Here is a 17053-nt window from a genome sequence, read left to right on the forward strand (position 1 = left end):
GATGTATCTTGAAAGAAGTTGCTGTGGCTGATGTCAAAGAGGTTATTGCCTATGTTCTCCTCTAGGATTTTGATGGATTCCTGTCTCACATTGAGGTCTTTCATCCATTTTGAGTTTATCTTTGTGTATGGTGTTAGTTTCATTCTTCTGCATGTGGTTGTCCAATATTCCCAGCACCATTTATTGAAAAGACTGCCTTTTTTCCACTGCATAATTTTTCCTGCTTTGTCAAAGATTATTTGACCATAGAGTTGAGGGTCCATATCTGGGCTCTCTATTCTGTTCCATTGGTCTATATGTCTGTTTTTGTGCCAGTACCATGCTGTCTTGGTGATCACAGCTTTGTAATTAGTTTGAAATCAGGCAACATGATGCCCCCAGCTTTGTTTTTTTTTTTCCCAACATTTCCTTGGCGAATCGGGGTCTTTTCTGATTCTGTACAAATTTTAGGATTGTTTGTTCCAGAACTTTGGTTATTGGCCTATTCAGGTTGTCAATTTCTTCCTGTTTCAGTCTTGGTACTTTACAAGTTTCCAGGAAGGCATCCATTTCTTTCAGGTTGCTTAATTTATTGGCATAGAGTTGTTCATAATAATTTCTAATAATTGTTTTTATTTCCTTGGTTTTAGTCGTGATCACTCCCTTTTAATTCATAATTTTATTAATTTGGGTCCTTTCTCTTTTCTTTTGGATAAGTCTGGCCAGTGGTTTATCGATCTTATTAATTCTTTTAAAGAACCAGCTTCTAGTTTCCTTGATCTGATCTACTGTGTTTCTGGTTTCTAATTCATTGATCTCTGCTCTAATATTAATTACTTCTCTTCTAATGCGTGGCTTAGGCATCGTTTGTTGCTTTTTCTCTAGTTCTTTAAGGTGTAGAGTTACTTGGCGAATTCAGGATTTTTTTATTTTTTTTTAAGTGAGGCTTGGATGGCTATGTATTTCCCCCTTAGGACCGCCTTTGCAGTAGCCCATAGGGTTTGGACCGATGTGTTTTCGTTCTCATTGGTTTCCATGAAATGTTTAAGTTCTTCTTTGATTTCCTGGTTGACCCAAACATTCTTGAGCAGAGTGGTCTTTAGCTTCCAAGTGTTTGAATTTCTGCCAAGTTTTTTCTTGTGATTGAGTTCCAGTTTTAAAGCATTGTGGTCTGAGAATATGCAGGGAATAATCTCAATATTTTGGTATCGGTTGAGACCTGATTTGTGACCCAGTATGTGGTCTATTCTGGAGAAAGTTCCATGTGTGCTCAAGAAGAATGAGTATTCTATTCTTTTAGGGTAGAATGTTCTGTATATATCTATGAGGTCCATCTGGTCCAGTGTGTCATTCAAAGCTCTTGTTTCCTTGTTGATTTTCTGCTTAGATGATCTGTCTATTGCTGAGAGTGGAGTATTGAGGTCTCCCACAATTAACATACTGTTGTCAATTTGACTCTTTATTTTGGTTAACAGATGGCTTATGTAGATGGCTGTTCTCATGTTGGCAGCATAGATATTTACAATTGTTAGATCTTCTTGTTGGATAGACCCTTTAAGAGTGATATAGTGTCCTTCTGTGTCTTTAACAACAGTCTTTAGTTTACAATCTAATTTGTCTGATATAAGAATTGCTACCCCAGCTTTCTTTTGAGGTCCGCTGGCATGGAAGATGGATCTCCATCCCTTCACTTTCAGTCTGGATGTATCTTTAGGTTCAAAATGAGTCTCTTGTAGGCAGCATATGGATGGGTCCCGTCTTTTTATCCAATCTGCAACCCTGTGCTGTTTTATGGGAGCATTTAGGCCAATCACATTGAGAGTGATTGTTGAAAGATATGAATTAATTGTCATCATGTTGCCTGTGAAGACCTTGTTTTTGTAGATTGTCCCTGTAAATTTCTGTTGTATATCACTCTTGGGGTCTTTCTCCTTTTATAGAATGCCCCTTGATATTTCTTGCAGGGCCGGCTTAGTGGTCACATATTCTTTCAGCTTCTGCCAGTCTTGGAAGCTCTGCATCTCTCCATCCATTCTAAATGACAGCCTTGTCAAATTAAGTATTCTTGGCTGCATGTTCTTCTCATTTAGTACCCTGAATATGTCTTGCCAGCCCTCTATCTGGCTTGCCAGGTCTCTGTGGATAGGTCTGAGATGATTCTGATGTTCCTCCCTCTGTACGTAAGGAATCTCTTCCCCCTAACTGCCCTTAAGATGGTTTCCTTGGTTCTAAGATTTGCGAGTTTTACTGTTACATGCCGGGTTGTTGGCCTGTTTTCCTTGATCTTGAGAAGGGTCCTCTCTGCCTCTAGGACATGAATGTTTATTTTATTCCCCAGATTAGGGAAGTTCTCAGCTACAATTTGCTCAAATATATCTTCTAGTCTTCTCTCTCTCTCCACCCCCTCTGGGATTCCAATAATTCTGACATTGGAAAGTTTCATGGTGTCACTTATTTCTCTGATTCTATTTTCCTGGATTTTGAGTTGTTTTTCCCTGGTCTCCTCTTTTCCCTTTTTATCTGTTAGGTTGTCTTCCAGGTCACTAATTTGTTCTTCTGCCTCACTTACCCTAGCTGTTAGATTATCTAGATTAGATTGGACCTCATTGATAGCATTTTTAAATTCTGCTAATCCAGCTTTCCTTTCTGCCCTTAGAGACTCTATGTTTCCATTAACTGATTTCTCCATTCTAGCTATTGTCTTCACAATTGCTAGCCTGAATTCCATCTCTGACATCTTGGTTATATCTGAATCCATTTGTAAATCTGTGGCAGAAATCATAATCTCTGAGTCTTTCCTATTTTGGGTGTTCCTCCTCCTAGTCATTCTGTTGAGGGGTGGTTGAGGGAATGTATAGAGTCCAAATTATTGACCACAACCCAAGCAAGAGGCACCTGCTCTCTAGGGACCTTAGGGTTGCTGGCCTCTTGTTCTCCCAGCCTGTCTTCTGGGGGAGGGGCCTGCCACACTGTTACTCAGGCAATGCTGTTTGGGCACAGTTGCCCTGCACCCTGTGGCGGGGGATGGACTCATGAAAACCGGTTTTTTGGGGCTTTTGTTCTCTGGTGGCTTTCCCTGTCACCTTTCTGCGTCTCTTCTGAGTTTCAGAGCAGAATAGACCACTTCCAACCCTCTGTCTCAGAGCAGAGACATTGCCATCTGTTCTTCAGTGAGCTCTCCAGGCCACACTATCTCCGTTTCTGTCTGTGCTGCTATAAACTGCAGCATCCTGGGTTGTGCTCCCCTCAGCAGGGCTCCCAGTCCTTGCCTCCAGGTCTGTAACGGGGGCACGTCTCTGCCCTTGGTGCTTCCAAAACCTCCACCAACCCCCAGTTCCCACACGTGACCTCACCACTCCAAGTTTCCATCTGGGGGGCTGCCTGAAAGTCCTTTTCCCCTGCTACCAGTCTGCGAGTCTGTGTCTTCCCCTCTCCCCAGCATGGGAGGTTATTGCTCACCAGTGGTGTAAGTTCCCTACAGGCAGCCTCCTTCCCCCATTTATCCTCCTATATCTGTCCGAGGAATCACAGCTCCCTGCTTTGTACCTCGAAAACAAGAGCCTGTGATATTCTGTTTGTAGAGATCCAGATCTATCTTCTTACATCTCAGGCTGATTTCATGTGTGTTCAGCTGGTAGATATCCAGCTTAATTCTGGGGACCTGTTGGAATAGGGTCCCCTACTCTTCTGCCATCTTTTACCTCCTCTGGGGGGTTTAAAACAAGTGAAGACTTCCTAACCAGCCTCAGTGGGATAACCCCTCACTCCCTTGACCTGCCATTGCAGAGAGGATGTCAGAAAGATTTGCTTTTCTTGATTGACTAAACCTTTAGTAGGCTTATAAATGAGAGTCTAGACTGAGTCCAAAATATAAGGAAAACTTTAATGCTATAGTTAAAAGACTAGCTGGGGTCTGTTCTTGTGTATTATACAACAGTAATTCCTGTGGATCCAACCACTGTGGGGTTGACTTTGCTCTGCACGACCATTCCAAGACACTGGGAATTTTCTGAATTCTGTGCTTAGCTTCAGGCAAAAGCCAGCACACAGCTCTTTCTTTCCTGCTCCTGGAGCTTTAGAGGCATGTTTATGGCCAGAGGCAGGGAAGATTGCCAAGTCAAGATTCCCCAGCCCACTCCTAGGAAGCAAAAGCTGGTTTGCCTGACTCAGATTGCACCAGAGAAAACATCCCTCAATGCGCCATTTTTTTTTTTTTAACTAACCTGTTAGAGACAGGACATGATTGACAGAGGACATCAAGCAGAGGATAGGGGGAAAATGTGACTTCTTCCTGCTTTGGGGTTGGTCTAAAAGATGTGCAGAGGATTTCTCTTATCTTTAATTTGCCAAGGTATTATAGTTGTGTGGAGGCACCAGCCTAGCCCCATTACTCTTTCAGCCCAGAACACCTGATCCTTCAGTACCAACCTATTAAACCTTGGGAGAATGACATAGAGCTGGATAAAATATGAGGTTGCTGGATGTACAGCTGACAAAGCAGAGGGTGAAAGAGGGGATGAGGTCTTCACTGTGACTCACCAAAGATTCCAAACACCTATCTATAGACTTCTCCAAGGGTAGGGGATCTGTTGTAGCTGCTCTAAGATTTGGCCTATTTTAGGCTTACGTCATAGCCTGGATCTTCTGGTCTGCAGAGCTACATTCCACATCCCACACAGTTCTTTTCACCCAAACCCCTCTCCTTTTTAAAAAATAGAAATAGAAGGAGGTAACTTTTTCCCCTAGTTTAATTCTGGTCTGGATAGCAGAGTTCAAACCTTCTTTACTCCCAAGTCTAGAACAAGTTTCCTATTTCTCTCTCTACCAAACCACACTTCCTTATACACTCACATATTCCCTGGTCCACTTGACAGGCTAAGGGCCAAAATTAAGCATTCATTTAAAACTGGGGGATTTAATCAGGATTCCATAGGGGAAAGAACACTGAATTGGAATAAGATCTGAGTTTGAGAGTTGCCTCTTAGTAATATGTCTTGTGATTTTGACAAATCACTTTACTTCTCTGAGCTTCAATTTCTGACTTGTAAACTAGGGGTACCTATATCTGACCACCCCACAGCCTGGTTTTTTAAGCCTGGATGAGATAATGGAGATGAACAGACTTTGTACATGGTGTAACACTTTGGAAATAGGAGTTATTGGAGGATGAGGTCTAATAGCTAGATTGGGAACCTCACTTCCCGGATCCTCTAAGAGCTGGATCATCACAATAATTATCTAACTGAATGCTAAGAAGAACCTTCCCCACCTTCAGTCAGCTGGAGAATGAGTTGCCAGGATGATGATATCTTATCACCAGAATTTAAAAGGCATGTGCTTGAGCACCAGTTTTGTACTCAAGTCTCTATTATAACCATGAGCGTAATATCAGTTAAAAAATAATAGTAGCTACCATTTACCAAGCACTTCTGATAGGGCAGTCATGAGCTAAGTGTTGTATTATACGCATTCTAATCATTTAATCCTCACACACCCTATAAGAGGGACTATTTTTATCCCTCTTTTATAAATAAGGTAATCAAGACACAGAGGTAATAGGACATAGAATAGCTGGAACATGAACTTTGGACAATTTAACAAAAAGCACATTGTCTTAAGCCTATGTAATACCACCTATCCCCTCTCTGAACCAAAAAGAGCCTGAAAGGGTTCTTAAGGGCTCCTCCAGCTCCAACATTTTGAGGTTCTATACTTCTGTATTTAGAAAAGGGAGAATTAAAGCACAGTTATAGGAAAGAGATGAGGTAGAACTGCTTTGTGGTTTCCCTATGAAATCATCCCTTGAGTGGCAGCAATAATGGATAGGGAAAAGGAACTTTAAAAAATGTATTTATTATCAGATATTTACATAGTAATTTTTATATCAGGCACTTTTCTAAGCACCTTAGAGATAGTAAATAATTTAATAATTTAATTCTCATGGTAACCATCAAAACTGAGTTATAATTGCCCATAGTCACACAGAAAGTGGCAGAGCCAGGATTCAAATACAAGCAGTTTGGCTTTAGGATGTGTATTCTTAACCACTATGCTGCACTGTCATTCTGCTTGGTAGCTATCATATGCCAAGTACTCTGCTAGATAGTTTCCATAAAGTCTTTAAAAGTATGCTTTTCACAAATTTTTATTCATAGAATCTCCAAACCTGAAAGTGAATTCAGAAGGATTAAGTTCTAGTGTTGGCTCTGCTTCAGAGTTGCTGTGTATACTTCAGCAATTCTTTTTCCTTCTCTGAGCCTGTATTCTCACCTGTGAAATGGAGAGACTTGACCAGGTGGTCTCTGCCTTTCTAGGCTTCTTAGCATGATTGTAGAGTTTATATTTATTTGGTTTGTAAAACAGAGTTCTTCTCCTCATGGCCTCTCTTAGGATCTTACCTTTTGGCCAAGGGTGCTCCCTGATGGAAGGGGGCAATTACAACCTAGCCAGCCTTCTGTAAACAACCATTTTCCCTACTCACCAAGCCCCTTGGCTTAGTCATTACCATCTGGAGTGAATTAGGCCCACTCTCACTTCAGCAACTCTGCTCCCACCATTCCATGCGTTTGTTTTCCCAAATCCTTAAACATCTCATTCTTCAAGAACCAGTTCAAAAACCACTTATTACAGGAAGTCATCATCCCAGACTCAGTCAGAATTTGACTCACAGTTATGCCTTTCTTGGTGTGAGCTCTCTGAGGTATATCTTTTTCTTTAGTTTTTATTTAAATTCCAGTTAGTTAACATACAGTGTAATATTAGTTTCAGATGTACAATATAGTGATTCAACACTTCCATACAATATGCTGTGCTCATCACAACAAGTGTATTCCTTAATCCCCATCACCTATTTAACCCATCCCTCAACCCACCTCCCCTCTGGTAACCATCCGTTTGTTCTCTATAGTTAAGAGTCTATTTCTTGGTTTGCCCCTCTCTTTTTTTCCCCTTTGCTCATTTGTTTTGTTTCTTAAATTCCACCTTTTTTATTGAAGTATGGTTAGCATACAATGTTATATCAGTTTCAGGTGTACAACACAGTGAATTGGCAATTCTATACATTACACAACGCTCACCACCATAAGTGTATTTACCATCTGTAACCATACAATGTGGTCACAATATTACTGACTATATTCCCCATGCTGTACTTTTCATTCCCCTGACTTATTTATTTTATAACTGGAAATTTGTACTTCTTAATCTCCTTCATCTATTTTGCCCATCTACTCACTCCCCTCCCCTCTGGCAACCACCACTTTGTTCTATGTATTTATAAATATGTTTCTGTATTTTTATTTTTTTTAAAGATTTTATTTATTTATTTGAGAGAGAGAGAATGAGAGACAGAGAGCACGAGAGGGAAGAGGGCAGAGGGAGAAGCAGACCCCCTGCCGAGCAGGGAGCCCGATGTGGGACTCGATCCCAGGACTTCAGGATCATGACCCGAGCCGAAGGCAGTCGCTTAACCAACTGAGCCACCCAGGCGCCCTGTTTCTGTATTTTTAAAGTATATTTTTATCTGTACTTTCCCATCACAGTGACTATCACAATGCCTGGCAGATGACCAGGTTATTCAGTGAGGATTTATTAAAAAGAACTTCATATGAGAGACTCTTAACTATGGGAAAGAAACTAAGGGATGCTGGAGGGGAGGTGGGTGGGAGGATGGGGTAACTGGGTGACAGGCATTAAGGAAGGCACGTGGGGCACCTGGGTGGCTCAGTCATTAAGTGTCTGCCTTAAGCTCAGGTCATGATCCCAGGGTCCTCGGATTGATGGAGCCCCACATTGGGCTCCCTGCTCAGGGGGAAACCTGCTTCTTCCTCTCCCACTCCCCTGCTTGTGTTCCTTCTCTCACTTTGTCTCTTTCTGTCAAAGAAATAAACAGGGTTCTAGAGGGGAGGGGGTGTTGGGGGATTGGTTAGCATGGTGATGGGTATTAAAGAGGGCACATACTGCATGGAGCACACAAACAATGAATCATGGAACACTACATCAAAAATTAATGATGTAATGTATGGTGATTAACATAACAATAAAAATACAAAAATAAAAATAAAAAAGAAACAAACTGAAAAAATATAAAATAAAATCTTTGGAAAAAAAGGAGGGCACATGATATGATGAGCACTGGATGTTATATGCAATTGATGAATTACTGAACTCTACATCTGAAATTAATGATGTACTATAAGTTGGCTAATTGAATTTAAATAAAAAAAATAAAAAGAAATAAAAAGAACTTCATAAGAACCTTCCTAATGTCATCAGGCCCCCACCTTATGACCTAATGGGGTCTGAGACAGGCAGCATATCTCCTGCCCTCCAATTAATGAGCTCCTCAAGACTCCATTCATGTTTTATCTGGCACTGTCAGGTGGAAAAAGAGACACTCTATGACTTCCCCTACTTAGAATATTTGCATGGCCTAGGCTCAAACAATCAATCTCATTCTTACATAAATTTTCTTCCTTTCTGTGAGAGAAATCAATGAGGTCTGAGTCTGGAGCAAGGTTTGTGCCTAGAGTATCTCCAAGGCTCTTGGGGCCTGGTTTGGAAGCTTCATTTTAGCTGGGTAGATTTTCTGTGGCACTGGACTCTGCATTAAGGGTGGTAAAGCTAGCTATACAGTTTTTCTACGGCCAATGTAGTACAAGCTGCAAAATACTTGGAGTGCAGATGTCTGATGAATTTGGTGGGAGCATTACAGAGATTATATGAATGGAGACAATTGAAAAAGGCTGATTCCCAACAAAATCAATGGAAAGGGGATGTCTAGGAAAAAAGAACACTCAAGTTCTTCTACCTTCCAGCTGAACTCAAATATTTGATATACTTAATCAATTTATATTAAGTACTTACCATGTGGCAGACAATTCATTACAAACCTTGAAGAGGATAAAGCTGAAGAAGTCACAGCCCCAACCTTAAATAAGCTAGTAGAATCCTCTTTGTGTTCTCTTCTCGGGTGGTGTGGCTGGAACTGCCCATCCCCTCCAGTCATGCTGCTTATCTACCAAGCAATGTAACATATTGCAGCTTTCCAAAATAGCAAAGCTCAAAGTCAAATTTAATCTGTGGTCTAAGTCAGAATTCTGAACCTCCCCTCCAACCCGCCTTTTTGTGGCTTTGGTATCTTATTTTTTCTCTCCAAGACTGAGTGAGTTTGGACTTCTGTAAGCAATCTAAATGTGTTTTCACTTTCTATGATATCCGTTTTCATTGCTTCAGGTAACAACAATATATAGTACTTAGAATGGGGCTCTGGAATCAGAAAGACAGAAGTCAAACTCCTAGTTCTGCCACATATCAACTGTGTGACCCTAGGCAGGTCACTTAACCACACTGAGTTTCTGTCTCCTCCTCTATAAAAGGGGGGTGTGGATCTATCTCACAAGGATAATTCAAAGAGCTCATGCTTGTAAAGCACTAATTTAGATGCTATAACATGACAGAGGCATTATAAATAATTCCCTAGCTCATTCCCCTATTCATTTTTGCTATTACATTTTGAGGAAAAGGGTTAGCAAAAGTTATTTGGTTTTGAGGGTGGATTTGAGGTTCAAATGGAAATTGTAAACTGTAAGGTGCTGTGCACAAAAGAATAATTAGATGCCATGGTATTCTGACACATTTTTTTTTTCTTTTCCTGCTACTTCTTGCACCATTATTGTTCTAGCTCTTTTACCTTTACTGATTTCCATTTCCTCCTGCTAGGCCCCATGAGGGTGACTGTTTCTCAACCTTACACTTTTTTTCTTACTCAGTGAACTGATTTTGCCTTCCAGATTCAACTGTCACTTTAGCAATTATAAATCAGGACTGAGTCCTGCCTCACTAGGGTGTTGGAAGGAGCAAAATATCCTTAATACCAAGCCATCAGAAAATGGTGAAGTTCTTTAAGAATCTTAATTGTCAGCATTACCACAAGTACAAATGGCAAAGCTAGATGTTGTTGCCCAAATAACATGATGTGGAAAGAAGGGCCAGGATTTGGAGTCAGAAATCCTAAGCTCAAGCTCCTGATTAACTCTGACACAATAATTCAAATTTATATAATGCATTACAGCTGAAAAGTACTTTCACATAAATTCTCTCATTGATCCCCTCAGTTGGCTTCTCTGTTCCAAGCTCTCAATGCTCCAATCCTGCCAGCCAGAGTAAACTTCTTGAAGCACAGGCCCAATCAGATTACATCCATATTCTAAACTCTTCAAGGGCACCCTACTACTGATTAAATAAAGTGTGGTATATCTATAACAATAAAATACCATGCAGCCATGAAAATGAAAGAAGTGATTTTATATGTACTGATATGGAACAATTTTCAAGACATGGTAAGTAAAATAATAATAATGTGCATAACAGAGTATAGAGTATGCAACCATTTATATTTTAAATAGGATAGGATATTAAATATATTATTGTATAATTACGGAGGGGAAACTGGCAGACTTGGGTGTTAAGTATTTGCTATAAATTTTCTTTTCACTGTTTACATTTATTTCCATATACATGTTATTTCTTTCAAAAGGTAAGAAAATTAAAAATGCCAAAGAATTCTCACCATCTTTATGATTGAAGTCCAAACTCTTTGGTCTTTTAAAGACCCAAAAATCTGGCACTAAAAGATCTTTTGTAGCTGGTATCCAACGATTTTTTTTGAAATATTTTATTTATTTATTTATTTATTTATTTATTTATTTAGAGAGCAAGGGGGCAGGCAGAGGGAGAAGGAGAGAGAATCTCAAGCAGACTGCTGAGTGCAGAACCTAATTGTAGGGCTCAATCTCACCACCCTGAGATCATGACCTGAGCTGAAATCAAGAGTCAAACACTTAACTGACTGAGCCACCAGGCACCCCTTCTGTACCCTATATTTAGAGCAAGTTAGACTTAGTCACTGTTTCTCTCATATATCCAACAACTTCTAAACTGTATACCTCTGTTCATCCATGCCTGCCTTTCAGGTGTCTGAAAACACAGAGTGTTTCCTTAAGCATTCTCATAAAACAGTTCTACCTCAACAACCATTCCTTACTCCCAGGATCTCAGCTCTAGGAACTTTCCAAATTGCTAACTCCCTCTGGAATGCTCCAGTTGGTTCTTTTTTTTTTATTGTTTTAATTTTCATTCCAGTATAGTTAACATACAATGTTAAATTAGTTTTGGTTATACAATATAGTGATTCAGCAATTCCATACATCACCCAGTGCTCATCATAAGTCCATTCCTTAATCCCCATCACCTATTTCATGCATCCCTTCACCCACCTCCTCTCTGATAACCATCAGTTTGTTCTCTATAGTTAAGAGTCTTTTTCTTGGGGCATCTTGATGGCTCAGTCAGTTAAGCATCCAACTCTTGATTTCAGCTCAGGTCATGATCTCAGGGTCATGTGATCAAGCCCTGCATCAGGCTCTGCACTGGGCGTGGAGCCTGCTTGGGGATCTCCTTCCCTCTCTCCCTGCCCTTCCCCCCACCACTCTCTCAAAAAAAAAAAAAGAGTCTGTTTCTTGGTTTGTCTCTCTCTCTTTTTTCTTTTGCTCATTTGTTTTGTTTTTCAAATTTCACATATGAGTAAAATCATATAATATTTGTCTTTCTCTGATTTATTTTGCTTAGCATTATACTCTCTACCTCCATCCATATCATTGAAGATGGCAAGGTTTCATTCTTTTTACAGCTGAATAATATATGTAGATATATATATATATATACACCACATAGTCTTTATTCATTCATCTATTGATGGACCTTGGGCTGCTTCCATAATTTGGCTATTGTAAATACTGCTGTTATAAACACCGGGGTACATGTATCCCTTTGAATTAGTGTTTTTGGAATTTGGGGTAAATACCCAGTAGTGCAATTACTGGATTGCAGGGTAGTTCTATTGTGAACTTTTTGAGGAACCTCCATACTGTTTTCCAGAGTGGCTGCACCAGTATGCATTCCCAGCAAAAGTTCAAGAGAGTTCCTTTTTCTCCATATCCTTCTCAACAGGCTTCAAGTTATATTACAAAGCAGTGGTAATCAAAACAGTATGGTGCTGGCACAAAATAGACATATAGATTAATAGAACAGAATAGAAAACCCAGAAATGAACCTACAATTATATGGTCAATTAATCTTCAACAAAACAGGAAAGAATACCAGTGGGAAAAAGACAGTCTCTTCAACAAATGGTGTTGGGAAATCTGTTTGGTTAAATGCAAAAGAATGAAACTGGGCCACTTTTTTACACCATGCACAAAAATAAAGTGGAGTTTTTTAAAAGATTTATTTATTTATTTTAGAGAGAAAGAGAGCATGAATGGGGGAGGGATATATAGAGAGAATCTTTCAAGCAGACTCCCCACTGAGCACAGAGCCCATTGCAGGGATCCATCTCACTACCCATGAGATCATGACCTGAGTTGAAACCAAGAGTCAGGTGATTAACTGACTGAGCCACTCAGGTGCCCCCAAAATGGATTTAAGACCTAAATATGAGACCTGAAACCATAAGAGTCCTAGAAGAGAGCACAGGCAGTAACTTCTTTGACATCAGCTTTAGCACCTTCTTTCGAGATATGTCTCCTGAGGCAAGGGAACAAAAAGCAAAAAAAAAAAAACTACTGGGACTACATTAAAATAAAAGGAAGTGAAGGAAACAATCAATAAAACTAAAAGGCAAATTACTGAATGGGGGAAGATATTTGCAAATAACATATCTCATAGTATCCAAAATATATAAAGACTTAAAAACTCAACACCCAGGGCATCTGGGTGGCTCATTCAGCGAAGTGTCTGCCTTTGTCTCAGGTCATAATCCTGGGGTCCTGGGATCGAGCTCCAAGTCAGGCTTCCTGCTCAGAGGGGAGTCTGCTTCTCCCTCTGCCCCTCCTCCTGCTCATGCGTGCTCTCTCTCTCTCAAATAAATTAATAAAATAAAAAAAAAAACTTAACACCCAAAAAACAAATAATCCAATTAAAAATGGGCAGAAGATAGGAATAGACGTTTTTCCATAGAAGACATACATACAGATGGCCAACAGACACATGAAAAGATGCTCAACATCACTCATCATCAGGGAAATGCAAATCAAAACTACAATGAGATATCACCTCACACCTGTCAGGATGGCTAAAATTAAAAATACAAGAAACTCCAGTTGGTTCCCTATATCTCTTAAAATGTAGATGAACAAATCTTTCTCCTCTCCAACACAGTCTTCCCTCCAGTTTCACATATACTGCTTTTATTTAACATCTTCCCATATTTTGTTTGAAAGATTTGGGGGCCCATGTAAGATATTTTACATAGGACTTCAATAAATTTTATTTTGTTAGAGTTAGCTATTGCTTCAAACTGTTGAGATCTTTGTTGTACATCCTGGTTTTATTACTCAACATGACTGCTGGACCCTCCCAGATTTGTGGTGTTTACGTAATTTACTGCCCATTATTTTTGTGTGTGTGTGTGTTCTTAGTTTTCCACATTCTGGTTTTTTTAATTATGTTAATCACCATACATTACATCATTAGTTTTTGATGTAGTGTTCCATGATTTATGCAGCCACAAAAAGGACTGAGATCTTGCCATTTGCAACGACGTGGATGGAACTGGAGGGTGTTATGCTGAGTGAAATAAGTCAATCAGAGAAAAACATGTATCATATGCCCATTGTTATGTTTTCTTTAGTCACAGAAAAAAATTAAATTTTTTTAATTAATTAAATTTTTTAAATTTAAAAAGTTAAAATTAGTGGAGCAAACATTAACAAGATTTTACTGTATTGAGTTTGAATCCTTTTTGAATCCCTTTAGGAATGGTCAAGTGAAAATTTAAAGGCAAGTTTAGTAAAACTCATTATACTGTGCTAGAATTTTACATTGAGAATAAGAAAGTGGGAGGTACACTTGAATAATCCATCACTGAAAAAGAAGATACTTGTTTCAGAAGAAATAGGAAGTATAAGTTGCATGGTAATTATGCCAGGTCCAAATGTGTAGTAGGGGTTCAATAAATGCTTAGAAAGATGGGTATATGGATGTTCCATAGTTTGTAACAAGAATATCATCAAATGACATTCGTTTTCTGATTATACATGGTGCTCTTTTGGACCTTGTAAAAACAAACAACAAACAAAGTGCTTTTTCTGCATCTACTGAGATAATCATATGATTTTTATCTTTTGTTTTGTTGATGTGGCATATCTTGTTAACCGATCTGTAAATATTAAACCATTTGTGTTCCTGGAATAAATCCCACTTGATCATGGTGTATAGTACTTTTAATGTATTCTTAAATTTGCTTTTCTAATATTGTTTGAGGGTTTTTGTATTTATGTTCAACAGGAATATTGGCCTGTAATTTTCTTTTTTTGTGGTCTTGTCTGGTTTTGGTATCAGGGAAATGCTGTCCTCATAAAATTAGTGTGTATTTCTTCCTCTTCAATTTTTTTTTGAATAATTTTAGAAGGATAGGTACTAACTCTTCTTTTTTAAATATTTGATACAATTAACCTGTGAAGCCTAGAGGTTTATCAATTTTGTTTATTTTTTTCAAAGAATCAGCTTTTAGATTTATTGATCTTTTCTATTATTTTAGACTCTATTTCTGTTCTGATCTTTATTTCCTTCCTTCCTTCTAATTTTGGCTTTGTTTGTTCTTCTTTTTCTAGTTCCTTCAGGTGTAAAGTTGGATTCTTTATTTTAGATTTTTCTTGTTTCTTGAGGTAAGCCTGTATTGCTATGAACTTCCTTCTTAGAACGGTTTTTGCTGTGTCCACGCAGTTTGGAAACTTGTGCTTACATTTTTATTTGTCTTAAGGTATGTTTTGATTTCCTCTTTGATCGTTTCATTGACCCACTGATTGTTTAGTAACATGTTGTTTAGTCTCCACATGTTTGTGTTTTTTCCAGTTTTCTTCTTGGAATTGATTTCTAGTTTCATACCATTGTAGTTGAAAAAGATGCTTCATATGATTTCAATCCTATCGAATTTATTGAGACTTGTGTTATGGCCTAACATATGATCTATCTTGGAAAATGTTCCGTGTTCACTTGAAAATAAACTCAACATCAATTTATGATAAAAAATGTCAACAAAGTGGGTATAGAAGAAATGTACCTTAACATGATAAAGGCCATATATGACAAGTTTACAGCTAACATCATACTCAATGGTGAAAACCTGAAAGCTTTACCTCTAAGATCAGGAGCAAGACAAGGAAGCCCACTCTTGCCACTTTTACTCAACATGGCATTGGAAGTCCTAGTCACAGCAATTAAGCACAAAAGGGAATAAAAGTCATCCATATTAGAAAGGAAGAAGTAAAACTGTTACCATTTGCAGATGACATGATACTTCATATAGAAAACCCTAAGACTCCACCAAAAAACTATGAGAACTTATAAATGAATTCAGGAAAGTTGTAGGATACAAATTTAACATACAGAAATCGGTTGTGTTCCTATGTACTAATAACAAACTATCAGAAAGATAATTTTAGGATTGATTTTTCTACTGTGAAAAATGCCATTGGAATTTTGGTAAGGATTGCATTGAAAGATTGCTTTAAGTAGTATGGACGTTTTAACAATATTTATTCTTTCAATCTGTGAGCACAAGCTATCTTTTCAATTTTTTGTGTCTTCAATTTTTTTCACTTTCATGGTTAAATTTATTTATAAGTATTTTATTCTTTTTGATTCTATTTTAAAGGGAATTGCTTTTTTAATTTATTTTTTCAGATAGTTTGCTGTTAATATATAGAAATGCAACTCATTTTTCTATGTTGATTTTGCATCCTGAAACTCTACTGAATTTGTTTATTAGTTTTAACAATTTTTTGGTGGAAGTCTTTAGGATATTCTATGTTAAAAACCATATCATCTGGGGGGGTTGTTAAGTGTTTGACTCTTGATTTCAGCTCAAGTCATGATCCCACGGTCCTGAGATCAAGTCCCACATTGGCTCTGAGCTCAGAACAGAGTCTGCTTGTCCCTCTCCCTCTGCTCCTCCCTCCATCCTCTCTCTTTTTCTCTCAAAATAAAATCATAAAATAACATATCATCTGCAAAGAGAGAATTTTACTTCCTCATTTCTGATGTGGATGCCTTTTAACTTTTTTTTCACTTAATTGCTCTGGCTAGAACTTCCAGTAAAATGTCGAACAGAAGTGAAAAAAGTAAGCATCCTTGTCTTTTTTCTGCTCTTAGAGGAAAAGCTTTCAACTTTTCAGCATTGAGTAAAATGTTAAGCTGAGGTCTTGTCATATATAGCCTTTGCTGTGTTACAGTACATTCTTTTTGTAACTTGTTGAGAGTTTTTATCATGAAATGATGTTGAATTTTGTGCAATGCTTTTTCTGCATCTATTGAGATAATCATATGATTCATTTTTAGTATTTTTGATACACAATGCTGCATTAGTTTCAGCTACACAACATAGTAATTCAACAACTCTATACCTTACGTTATGTTCACCACAAGTGTAGCAAGCATCTGTCACCATGAAACACTATTACAATACCATTGACACTATTACAATACCATTGATCACACCATTCTTGTGACTTGAGTTGATCAGATGGTTTTTATTCTGTTAATGTGGTATGTCACCTTTATATCACCTTTATTGACTTGCATGTGTTGAACCATCCCAGGGATAAATTTCACTTGATCAAAGTGTATGATCTTCTCAGTGTGTTGTTGAATTTGGTTTACTAATATTTTGTAGAGGATTTTTGCATCTTAGTTTATCAGAGATATTGGCCTGTAATTTTCCTTTCTGTTAATGACTTTGTCTCACTTTGATATGAAGGTAATGTTGTATTCATAAAAAGAGTTTGGTATGTTCAAATTTTCTATTTCTTATGATTCAATTTCAGTATATTGTATGTTTCTAGGAATTTATCCATTTCTTCTAGGTTGTCCAATTTGTTGGCATATAATTATTCACAGTAGTCTCATAATCTTTTGTATAATTGTTGTACCAATTGTAATGTTTCCTCTTACATTTCTGATTTTATTTCTTTAAGTCTTCTCTCCTTTTTTTTAAATTTTATTTTATTTTATTATG

Source organism: Mirounga leonina, unplaced genomic scaffold, assembly GCF_011800145.1.
Source record: "Mirounga leonina isolate KUSES-001 unplaced genomic scaffold, KU_Mleo_1.0 Mir_101283, whole genome shotgun sequence".
In the NCBI taxonomy this organism is placed as follows: Eukaryota; Metazoa; Chordata; class Mammalia; order Carnivora; family Phocidae; genus Mirounga; species Mirounga leonina.